General features: G+C 43.4%; 1 long non-coding RNA gene across 1 annotated transcript in view; it reads left to right on the top strand.

Annotated features, from left to right (window-relative positions):
• Nucleotides 1-4162: 4162 nt before the first annotated feature.
• LOC134578327 (uncharacterized) overlaps nt 4163-11949 on the top strand; it is a 90170-nt gene continuing 82383 nt past the window's right edge. The window contains exon 1 of the long non-coding RNA XR_010086099.1: nt 4163-4228. This is a non-coding gene — a long non-coding RNA (uncharacterized LOC134578327). The remainder of the gene's footprint in view (nt 4229-11949) is intronic.

Genomic DNA, 11949 nt, shown 5'->3' on the forward strand with positions numbered 1-11949 from the left:
TGTGCCACCCATTGCAACACCCCCAGTATTTGCCCACAACGATCGGACCCTGCCGGTCCTACGCACAAAAAGTCGTCCAGATAGTGCACTACTGCACCCCCAGCCGACTCCTGACGCACCACCCATTCAAAGAAAGAGCTGAACTTTTCAAAGTATGAGCAAGAAATAGAGCAGCCCATGGGTAAACATAAATCCACGAAAAACCCCTCATCAAAGAAACATCCCAATAAATGGTGACATGTCGGGTGAATAGGAAGCAACCTGAAAGCTGCCTCCACGTCCACCTTCGCCATCAACGCTCCCGGCCCCGCTCTCCGTACCAACTCGACCGCTTGATCGAATGATGCGTAGGAAACGGAGCTTAGGGCCGCGTCAATGTCGTCGTTAACAGAAGCCCCTTTTGGGTAAGACAAATGGTGTATCAACCGAAATTTGCCTGGCTCCTTCTTGGGGACCACCCCCAACGGAGACACCCTCAAGTTCGGCATAGGTGGGACCGCATAGGGTCCCGCCATCCTGCCAGGCCGTACCTCCGACATCAATTTTTCCCGCACCACCCCTGGGTGATCCCGGACGGATCGTAAATTCAAACATAAAGTCCCTGGCCCCTTCCCTTTGAACGGTATCATAAACCCCTCTGTGAATCCTTTCCTCAAAAATTCTGCGTCAGCCCGGTTAGCGTAGCGCTTTAGCCAAGGCAGCATCTCGCCTACCTTCACCGGAGTTGCCCCCAGTGGCAGCGGCAGGAGCCGTGGCGCCGCTGGGACCTCCCCCGCTAGCCGGTTTGCCTCTCTTGAAGCACCTATTAACTCCATGCGCACCGCCGCAACCGGAACACTCGTGTTTGAATCTACACGACGAGCCCCATTTACATTGGCCCTCGTTGAAGAGCCAGCAGAAACCCTTCTTTTGTCCGGCCGGCGCCGCTCCTCCAGGTGCTGCACCGGCCGCCCCGTGAAAGGGCGCAGCCTTCTGCGCCATCATGAGCCGCATCCACAGGGGCAGATCCATCTGATCCCATCTCATGCTCGGGTTCGCTGCTAAACGCTGGCGGAATTGCTCATCGTATTTCCACCATGCAATACCACCGTACGTCCGGTAAGCGTCCCCTATCCCGTCTAAGTAGCAAAAAAGCTGCGAACAGCGATCGGGAAACTTTTCCCCGATGACGCTGGCCAGTATGCAAAAAGCCCGCAGCCAGTTCGCAAACGTCTTGGGGATCTTCCGATACCTACGCTTCTTCTCTTCTTCCTCCTTCTTCGCATCCTTTTTATCCTCATCCTTTAGATCGAGGAACTCCTCCAGAGGAAGAAGAGAAAAAACCTCTATGAACTCACCTTTCCAAATCCTGTCCTTTACCTCAGACTTCAGGTGACATCCCAAGGGGCCCGCGAAAGAGACATGCACATTCTGCCGCGCCGCATCGGAAACCTCCCCTCCTCCGACCGAACCTAAGCCTGTCTTCTCACCTGGTTCAGGCGTACTCCGTCCGGAGACACCACTCACCGCCCCCTTAGCCTGTCCCGTTACCCATACCCTCGAAAATTGCGGTGAAGCCCCCTCCCCACCGACCCAGGAATCTAACAACGATTTTAGGCAAGTTAACATGGAATCAGAATGTGATGTAACAGGCAACTCACCGCCAGAGCCTCCGGCCGCGGAGGGCCGCGGGGTCGTTTTCCTTCCATCCGCCGCGTGCGGCTCCGGAGTGTCCAGTTGACGCCGACTCCCTTCCGCCGGATCCCGCCGTGGGACCGTAGGTGTACCGCTCCGTGACCTGTAAGGAGAAGAACACCTGGGTAGTCTGTTCGAGTGCCCGTCTACCCACCCTTCCTCCTTACGTTCCCTGCCGTCAACCCTGCGCCTCTCCCGCCTAGTAACCAGGCCCTCTAGGCCGTAAGAACTCCCCGGCCGTCCTTGGGTGCTCCCGTTGGAGGACCCAGACTCGCTGCGCCGTTCCCTTCTCCTCCTGGCCCTGCAGACTGATCCCTGCCTACTGTACCCATCAGTAGACGGGCTCCTCTCCCTGACACACCCTGCCCGGTTTTGCCTGGCGCCTGCCCCGCGCCGCCTCTTGTATTCCGCAGGCCTAGGGTTGTCTCTGTAATCCTGCCGTCCCCGGGAGCGACATTCATGGCCCTCCCGTCCACTCCTAACCCCGCTGTCAGAGTGTGTGTCATACCCCTGAGACAATCCCTCACTGTCCGCTCCTCTGTCCACCGGGGACGCGCTGCGCTGGCCCTGACAAGCGGAAGCCCCTTCCGTTGCCGTCCTGACTTGGTCCTGCTGCCCTAGCTGGGTGACCTGTCCTGCCGTCCCCCCGCTGCCTTGCCTGGGCCTTGTCTCGCCCGCCTGATCAACTCCCCCTCCACTGGCGTCCCTTGCTGCCCCCTGAGGTGGTGTCAGCCCGTCCTCCCCAGTCCCCAGTGCCTTTCCTTGCCGCCCGGTATTTAAACCGGCGGCAGACTCACCGAGACGTGACTGGGCTCCATCCACACCTCCGCCATCCTCTGCGGTCCCGGTCTCCTCGGAGGCCGTCGCCAATTTTGCCGCCTTGCCGCCCGCCGTCCTGCGAGCAGCGCTCCTCGTGGTAGGCCGCGACACCATGCCAGGCCTAGTCGCCGCCCTTGCCTTACCGGCGCCGCGTCGCACAGACGGGGCCGGCGGCGTTTGCGATAGCTCCGACCGGCCTGCCTCCACAACCGATGAGCCGCTCGCCTCTCTGGATGGACTCCGTCTCCGACGCGCTGCGGGCATCACGCCCGGGCTCAGCCGCTGGGGCGGTCTCGCCCTCCGCACCGAGCGCCTCTCCACAGCCGCCGGGGGGTTACCGCTGGTCCCAGGAACCGCCAGTTGCTGTTGCAGCCATGCCATCCCCCTGTCTCTCACGGCTGCTCTCACACCGTCCAGGATCTCTTCAAGCGAAGCCATCTGAAAAACAGAAGAAAAGAAACCACACAACCTGCCAAAACAATTAACAGGTCAGTGCAGATTCTGATTAAAATGGCCACTTGCTAAAATGGCCGCTTAATATACTTGCACTTTTCACACCCTTTAACATGCTCCACCCTAATTCCCCACCCCTAAATCTATAGCTCCACCTGCCTACTCCTTGGCTCTGTCAAGGCCCATTCCCCTGACTGCGCTGATCCATGGGCTTCATACTCAGAGGTGACTGGACAAGTCAGGATTTGGCGCATCTAGTCTGCCCAATTTTCAAAATACTTTAATTAGTTCCCGGCCTTATCTTATAGTTAGGATAGCCTTATACCTATCCGACGCATGCTTAAACTCCTTCACTGTGTTAACCTCTACCACTTCAGCTGGAAGGCTATTCCATGCATCCACTACCCTCTCAGTAAAGTAATACTTCCTGATATTATTTTTAAACCTTTGCCCCTTTAATTTTAGACTATGTCCTCTTGTTGTGGTAGTTTTTCTTCTTTTAAATATAGTCTCCTCCTTTACTGTGTTGATTCCTTTTATGTATTTAAATGTTTCTATCATATCCCCCCTGTCTCTTCCTTCCTCCAAGCTATACATGTTAAGATCCTTTAACCTTTCCTGGTAAGTTTTATCCTGCAATATATGTGTATTCTTTTTTCTACTGTATATATCCCTTGATATACGTTTAGTTTTTTGTCACATGTTGATTAAAAAGATTTTTAAAAATCATTTTATTGGAAGACATTTGTAAATACCTTTGAAAGTGCATACCAAACACATTTACATAAAAATGTTCAGTAAAAAGTATAAAATAAAATATTTAATACCTAATTCTAATACCATAATATGTATTCATATTGTAATTCATTGAATTGGGCTCAGTGTTTGCTGATAATCTAAGATACTGCCTTACACTACGAAGTACACACACACAATAAAATTGAAGAATGTGTAACAGGGTACATTGTTTTATTATGTACACACGGTTGGCACGAAAGGTTCACTGAAAACAGTTAAAAAAAGGTAAATGTGGAACAAGCAGTAATGTTTTGAATTCCAAGCAGTGTAGGTACAATCGGTTATGAGGGTTGTACCTAGAAGTCAACAAACAGTATACAAACAAAAACAGAATAACCAAACTCAAACCATATGTAAAAGTAAGGAGTTTCTATACATTATGGTTATTATTACCATCTCATACTGAGATCAATACCTGTATGTATATATCGGGAAAGCTAACTGATACGTTTTATTACAGTGGGTGCGATCTGTCACATTGAAGGTGAGTGTACATAAGACTTCATCCAATAATTATATTATCTGATGATGATAATAATAAGTGGGGTTCCATTTTTTTAAAAACATAGTTCATTATCATTTCACTTTTATGTAACAACTTTCTCCCAAAGATACATTTCCTAAACATTCGGGGTTATCAGATCCAGTGTGAATTGTCGGGACTTCAAAGTGAGTTTAAAATGTTCCGTTTTCAATTTGTCTATAATGGTCTTCATTTTGAACCTCCCATTACTGAGGCTAGGTGCCCATGAAGGCACAGTTTAGGATTTCTAAAAATACAATTCCATGAAAACACACATTCCTGCTCGAACTCGTTTCACAAACTATTTGATGTGTGTTCTCATGATTTTTGTAAGAGAACAACGCTCAATATCAGACAAAATAATTTAGATACTTGTCTTTTTCAGCATTTCACATATGGCTGAGTAACTGAAGAATGTTACGAATGGCTCTTTAGTGTATCGACCCTCTAGGCTGGGAAATGTAACAATCATTTTGTTGCAACCCTAAACTCTTCAGATTTGCCAATGCGGAGAACTCTTACGATCATATTTCATTAGATAGCCTGGCCAACTGTCTGAGAATTTTTAGCTTTTATTTTTTTTTTGCTTCATGATTTTTAGCTGTTTTTTTTTTGCATATACTTTTGTTTTTTGAATATAAGATATATTTCTAAATACTTTTGTAATTTTTCTCTTGATACTTTAATAAATCGTCTGTCTTCTTTTTAATAATAATGAATACATCTTAAATTTTACTGTACTAGTTTGACAATTTCCGGTTCGGGTTACCCTTCTCCACGTTTATATAATTTTGAAACTCACTTTAAATTCACTTTCCCAACATACACACTTTAGTGGATAGCCCTGTATTTCAGGGATAGGCAACCTTCGGCACTCGTGATGTGGACTACGTCCCCTGATGCTTTGCCAGCATTATGGATGTAAGAGGAGTAAGGGAGATGTCGTCCACAACAGCTGAAGTACCGATGGTTTCGACCAGTGCTGTATATAAACCAGTGTATGTATTGCATAACTTTCCAGGAGACTCATTGACGAAACATCGGAAACGAGTCCTCAGGATGTCGCTCGTGGTTTCAAGCCTTTAGGAACAGACTGAATCATGGGAAAAGAAAATAGATATGCAGAGCTGTAAAACTTAAACATAAATTATTCAAAATGACAGCTCACATAGCTAAGTACTCTTGTTATGTTTTAAGGGTGCACAGAATACGTAGAGCTCCGTCACCCCCCTGGGAGCTTGCTGGCATTTGTCACACACAATTTTACTCTAAATTCTGAATTATTTTGACATGGTTTCTCATGGAAACAAACTCACAAACCAACAACACCTGGAGAGACACAATTGTATTAAATAGCTAGGTGCAAACCATACAAACACTCCCTCAAATGTTGCAAATATCCAAATATCTATATAATACAGAATGCACACTATACTAAAATACCAAAAAGATTCTTACAAGCCACAAGACAGAAACACAAGTTACCAAACCCCCCAACGTTTCGGCACCAACTGGCTGCCTTTACCTTTATCAGGTACCCCAACATTTCAGCACCAACTGGCTGCCTTTATCAGGTACCCTTGATAAAGGCAGCCAGTTGGTGCCGAAACGTTGGGGGTTTGGTAACTTGTGTTTCTGTCTTGTGGCTTGTAAGAAACTTTTTGGTATTTTACCATTACATTATTGTATTTGCCCTTGCTTCTGTCATTGTGTTTATTGTTCTTGTATGTTTTTACTTTGGTACTTTTTGTACATAATAAAGCTAAGTTTTTTGAGATTGTTATAGTGTGCATTCTATATTATATAGATATTCTCATGGAAACATATCCATTAGGACTATTCTTGCATCAGTAGACTAAGATTCTTTATTGAAGTCTTTCAACCACAAGATAAGTAGATACTACACAAATAAAGGATCATTTCAGGATAGAGCTGACCCTCTTTTTTAGTCCATTAAGATAATGTGTGAAGAAAATCTGTGCAAAAAAATAATTTAACAGAATCAGAGATGTGAAATTTCCCTAATATGCAGCAAATCAGCAAAATATGCAGGAACACAATCTGGCTGGAATTTCTCAGCCTGCCCTGTCCCGTTTTTTGTTTTTAATGGGTAAATCCATAACCTTTTGCCAAGTATGAGTTCAATGTGTACCCCAGCAGACGCTAGCAGTTTCATTTATGAAAAACATGAGTTGTGGCTTATATGAGCTGACTCAGTAGCTTTATTCATGCTTTTCATCAATGAAGCTACTTGTATGTACACATACTTGCTCTACGCGCTCTCATGGGATTGCAACTGGTTATTTGTAACTATAATGAACACACTAAAGGGAGACACAAACAACCTAGACATAGGTAGTTATGGTTCTTACAGTTTCTAAATTAATTTAATGAGCTGCAAATATTTTAAACAAATAAAGGGTGCAGAACATCTCCTATTACCTTGACAAATAGCTAATGTTGGAGGAGATTATTCTAGACAAAACCAATGTTCTTCTGATGCATCGTGCTAAATGGTGAGAAACATTCTATTGGTTTCCGTGGTGATTTAGAATTCTGACTCAGAACACGACCTGGTTGGATCTAGTACAGACCTCTTAGAAGTGTATGGGGTTGTGGGAATGTATAGACGTATAGTGCTGGAGTGTTTAAGCTTCACTCTCAGTTTTGATATTACTAATGTTTGGTTTTCTTAAATGCTGAGAAATTGGCATTTTGGAATTTGTGTTCCTGTATATGTCATCATTCGTGGTACACCGTGTAGCATTGCCTTGTTAATGAGTTAGACAGGATTGTAACATCCCAGCTAAACCGAATGATAGAAGGTCGTATTTATAAAGAACAGAAAATCCAAGCTTCGTAGTTTTATGTGAATAGGGTCAAAGGTACAGCTGAAGGAGACATAACTGTGAACTATGTATTATGGGAAAATTGTTTATACCAAAATCCCAGGATAGTGTATTAGTGTCAGATCTAGTGTTAGTGTTGCAGTTTTGGGTAGACTGGATAGTGTGGGTGTGCCATGCGATCTGCTCCATATTTTATACATACTATTTATTTATCCTTAAAGTGCCCACCGTGCAATAATAGACATAGATACAGAGCAAGTATAGTGGTATTTAGCATCTCCAGCTCCTCACTTTGGGGGTAATCCCACTCACATTAAGGATCATAAGGTTCCACTTCTTGCCCATACAAGATGAGGAATGGTGAGATCACCAGGCCCCTGACCCTTACGCACACCTCCCAGGTGTACCTACTTAGGAGAGACAGTCCCTATTTCAAAAATCTCTCTGTTCTTCTCTTCTACCCTCAACTCCCTCCATTGTAGGAGCTCAGTATTCTTAGTCTGTCTAAATTTATACCAGAGCTTCACAGAAATAACATTCACAGTAAAGTGTGTTTAAACTACAACAAATATTTTAGAAATCAGTTTGTGTAGATAGGATATATTGTTCTATATTATATTAAGACGTACAAATTATTATTAGTGAGTCATCGAAAATTTCTCAGGACAGCCGTACCCCCATACCATCTCCTAAACGTTCCTTTTTGGCTAAACCTTCATAAACTGCTTAAACTAGGTGCACATAAAATGCAATTCGTTTTAGGGTCTTAACTCTAAAGGTGGAACATTTCTGCTCCCATCACTTTAACTGCGTTATGGCAATTAGTAATATGCTGATTAGGAAATTCACACTCGCTAACAGCAAAGCATTATGTTTTGTATTACGCAATGCAGCGGCAAATTTCATTTTGCTTCATGTTACCTCTACTAAATGTACTTCCCGTGTAAAAACTTAAAGATCCAGTGAGAAAAAAAACTGAAAATATTCTGAATGTACGTTGTTTCTAAAGGACTCTTCCATTCCCCAAAAAATAGTCTTTAATCTCAGTTTAACCAGACTGTACAATATGATCTATTTCCCCCCTATTGCTTTTTTTGCATAAAATAAGTGGATTAGTGGAAGTAGTTTGGATATTGTGAAATTACTTGGGACCTGTCCCTTTTCTGTCTCATGTTCCACTCTCTCACTAGTGATTGTTTTCCCACTAGTGCGTCACACTAAGATCTCAAATTTCACCTAAATCAAAACATTAACATCTAAAAAACAAACAAACACACACAATGCCTTAATTGGCATGCAACAAAACCTCCTCTGTTTGTCTGCTCCGCATATTTTCTACCATTTAATTTGAAGAATGAAACGAGATCTTACTAAACATGTACGTTGTCATGGTACAATTTGTCACACAATTTGGCATTATTCAATACGCTTTTAAAGGTGAAAAACTGGACAGCAACAATTTAAATCATATTTTATGACGCAAGTGTGAAAGGAAACTAAAGAACTAGCAATCAGACTCTGCGGCTTGGCAGCACTTCCTAACATCTTACAGGGGTATAACGTCTTACAGGGGTATAATGTCTTACAGGGGTATAACATCTTACAGGGGTATAACGTCTTACAGGGGTATAACGTCTTACAGGGCTATAACGTCTTACAGGGCTATAACGTCTTACAGGGGTATAACGTCTTACAGGGGTATAACGTCTTACAGGGGTATAACATCTTACAGGGGTATAACGTCTTACAGGGGTATAACGTCTTACAGGGGTATAACATCTAACAGGGGTATAACATCTTACAGGGGTATAACGTCTTACAGGGCTATAACGTCTTACAGGGGTATAACATCTAACAGGGGTATAACGTCTTACAGGGGTATAACGTCTTACAGGGCTATAACGTCTTACAGGGGTACAACATCTTACAGAGGTATAACGTCTTACAGAGGTATAACGTCTTACAGGGGTATAACGTCTTACAGGGCTATAACGTCTTACAGGGGTATAACATCTTACAGGGGTATAACGTCTTACAGGGGTATAACGTCTTACAGGGGTATAACGTCTTACAGGGGTATAACATCTTACAGGGGTATAACGTCTTACAGGGGTATAATGTCTTCCAGGGGTATAACATCTAACAGGGGTATAACGTCTTACAGGGGTATAACATATTACAGGGGTATAACGTCTTACAGGGCAATAACGTCTTACAGGGGTATAACGTCTTACAGAGGTATAACGTCTTACAGGGGTATAACGTCTTACAGGGGTATAACGTCTTACAGGGGTATAACGTCTTACAGGGGTATAACATCTTACAGGGGTAAAACGTCTTACAGGGCTATAACGTCTTACAGAGGTATAACGTCTTACAGGGCTATCAATGTAACAATTTAAGATCCATCCTTTCAGCAAATTTGCAGATTTTAGAGAGCTAATGAATAGAAATGATTGGGCAGATCCATTAATTTATTGTGTTTGTTGGTTAATTGATTGGAGAATGGAAGAATAAGTGGATTGCTTTTGTAGCTAAATAGATTGATATGCTGGGATGGATGGATGGATGGATGGATGGATTGATGGATTGATGGATGGATGGATAGATTTGGTAGCTAAATAGATAGAGATGGATGGATAATGGCTTGAGATGGAAGATGGGTGGAACAGAGTTGGTAGCTCAATAAATTGAGTTGGATGGATTTGGTAGTTAAATAGAGTGGGATGAATGGATATATTTAGTAGCTAAATAGATTGAAATGGATGGGTGGATGAATGGTTGAAAAATGAATTTGAAGAATGGATGGAATGGATGTGGTAGCTTAAGAAATTGGGATGGATGGGTGGATGATGAGTCAAGATGGAAGATGGATGGGTTTGGTAGCTAAATAGATTGAGATAGATGGATAATAGCTTGAGATGGAAGATGGGTTAAATAGATTGGTAGCTTAAGAAATTGGATGGATAGATGGATGGTGGGTTTAGATGTAAGATGAATGGGTGGATCAATGGATGGATATCTTAAAAAAAAAAAAAAGGACAAAAGTTGCAGTATTAAAAAAAAATGTCTTGCTTTTCAGCCCTCGGAGAAACCTATAAAGGGCTCTGGTGAATTGCTCCTTTCAAGCACCTGCTTTGGGTGTTTTCTTCTAATTAAATGACTAACTGGTTGGTTACACTTCATAGCCAAGACAATCAACTCTAGCATTTAGGAGATATTTAGAAATCTGTCCCTCTATCTTGCACTAAGCTTTTATCGCGTAACTTTTGTCCTTTAATTCCAATTTTTGAAATACTTTTTTTTATTAGTTCTTATGCTTTGGTTATCAATCTATGGGGACCTTTTTTGTCTTTTGTACCTTCAGGGCATATTAGACTTTAGTTGTACATAGTCTGGAGTTTTGGGTTACCACCATTCTTAGGTCCCTAAGCACGATTACAAGTTCTCTAAGTGGAGATCATTCTTTAGGATTAATTAATGGACAGTTTACTGTATTGACTAAACTTGAAAATGAGACGTTCGTAGCCAAAGGATATTGGAAAACTAGCAAGTTTTACAGAAGGTTATTGCAGAACTAGTAAAAGTGCGGTAGTAAAGGGGATGGAAAACAGTAGTTATGAAGAAAGGCTAAAAAAAAAAGATGTGTTTCCTTTAGAAAAAAAAGACATCTCAGAGGGGATTTGAAAGCACTATATAAATATATATAAACCACTGTGTGCTAATCTGCTCACTAGTAGGAATATACAAGAGGGAAGAGGTCACCCATTGAGTGTGGAAGAAAGGTGATTTCACTTATAGCAGAGGAAAAGGTTCTTACATTTCCTCCCTCAAGTGTTGTTACTCCTGTGTCTGTCTCCCTTCAAGTCATTGGTGCTACCATCAGCTCCACCACGCAGGCTCGCTGCCCAGGTGTTCTCTTTGACTCCGACCTCTCCTTCAAGCCTCATGTTCACTCTATCGCCAAATCCTGTCATTTCCATCTCAAAAACATTGCGCGCATCCGCCCCTACTTAACGCCAGATGCGACTAAGGTGTTGGTCCATTCCACTGTACTTTCTCGCCTTGACTACTGTAATCCGCTTCTCAGTGGTCTTACGTGCTCCCAACTTGCGCCATTACAGTCCATAATGAATGCGGCGGCGAGGCTCATCTTCCTGTCCGCCCGCACCTCCCATGCCTCACCCTTCTGTCAGTCCCTACATTGGCTTCCTATAAAATATAGAGCTCAATTTAAAATTCTGGTTCTTGCTTTCAAATGTCTACATAATGCTGCTCCCACCTATCTATCCTACCTTATACACAAGTATGTCCCGTCCAGGCCCTTACGATCTGCTGAAGACTTACGTCTATCTTCTGTCCGTACTCCCACCTCTGATGCTCGCCTTCAAGACTTCTCGAGGGCTGCACCGTTCCTGTGGAACTCGCTTCCCTCCTCCGTTAGATGCCCACCCAGTCTCCACTCCTTCAAAAAATCATTAAAAACCCACTTCTTCATAAAAGCGTATCAATTAAACTGTTAATAGCTCCCAACTGATTCCTCTTCTGCAACTGTCACTAGTCTAATACTATCCTTACCTTTTTGTGTCATTTTACCCCACTCCCTCTAGCATGTAAGCTCATTGAGCAGGGCCCTCAACCCCTCTGTTCCTGTGTGTCCAACTTGTCTGGTTAGAACTACATGTCTGTTCGTCCACCCATTGACGGCGCTCTATAAATAATATAATAATAATAATAATAATTAATAATTAAGAACAATAAATATGTGGAATTCTCAGCCTAAAGGGGCTGTTGGATGCTTATTTTGCATAAAAATAATATTCAGGGATATAA

This window comes from Pelobates fuscus, chromosome 12 (assembly GCF_036172605.1).
Source record: "Pelobates fuscus isolate aPelFus1 chromosome 12, aPelFus1.pri, whole genome shotgun sequence".
Taxonomy (NCBI): domain Eukaryota; kingdom Metazoa; phylum Chordata; class Amphibia; order Anura; family Pelobatidae; genus Pelobates; species Pelobates fuscus.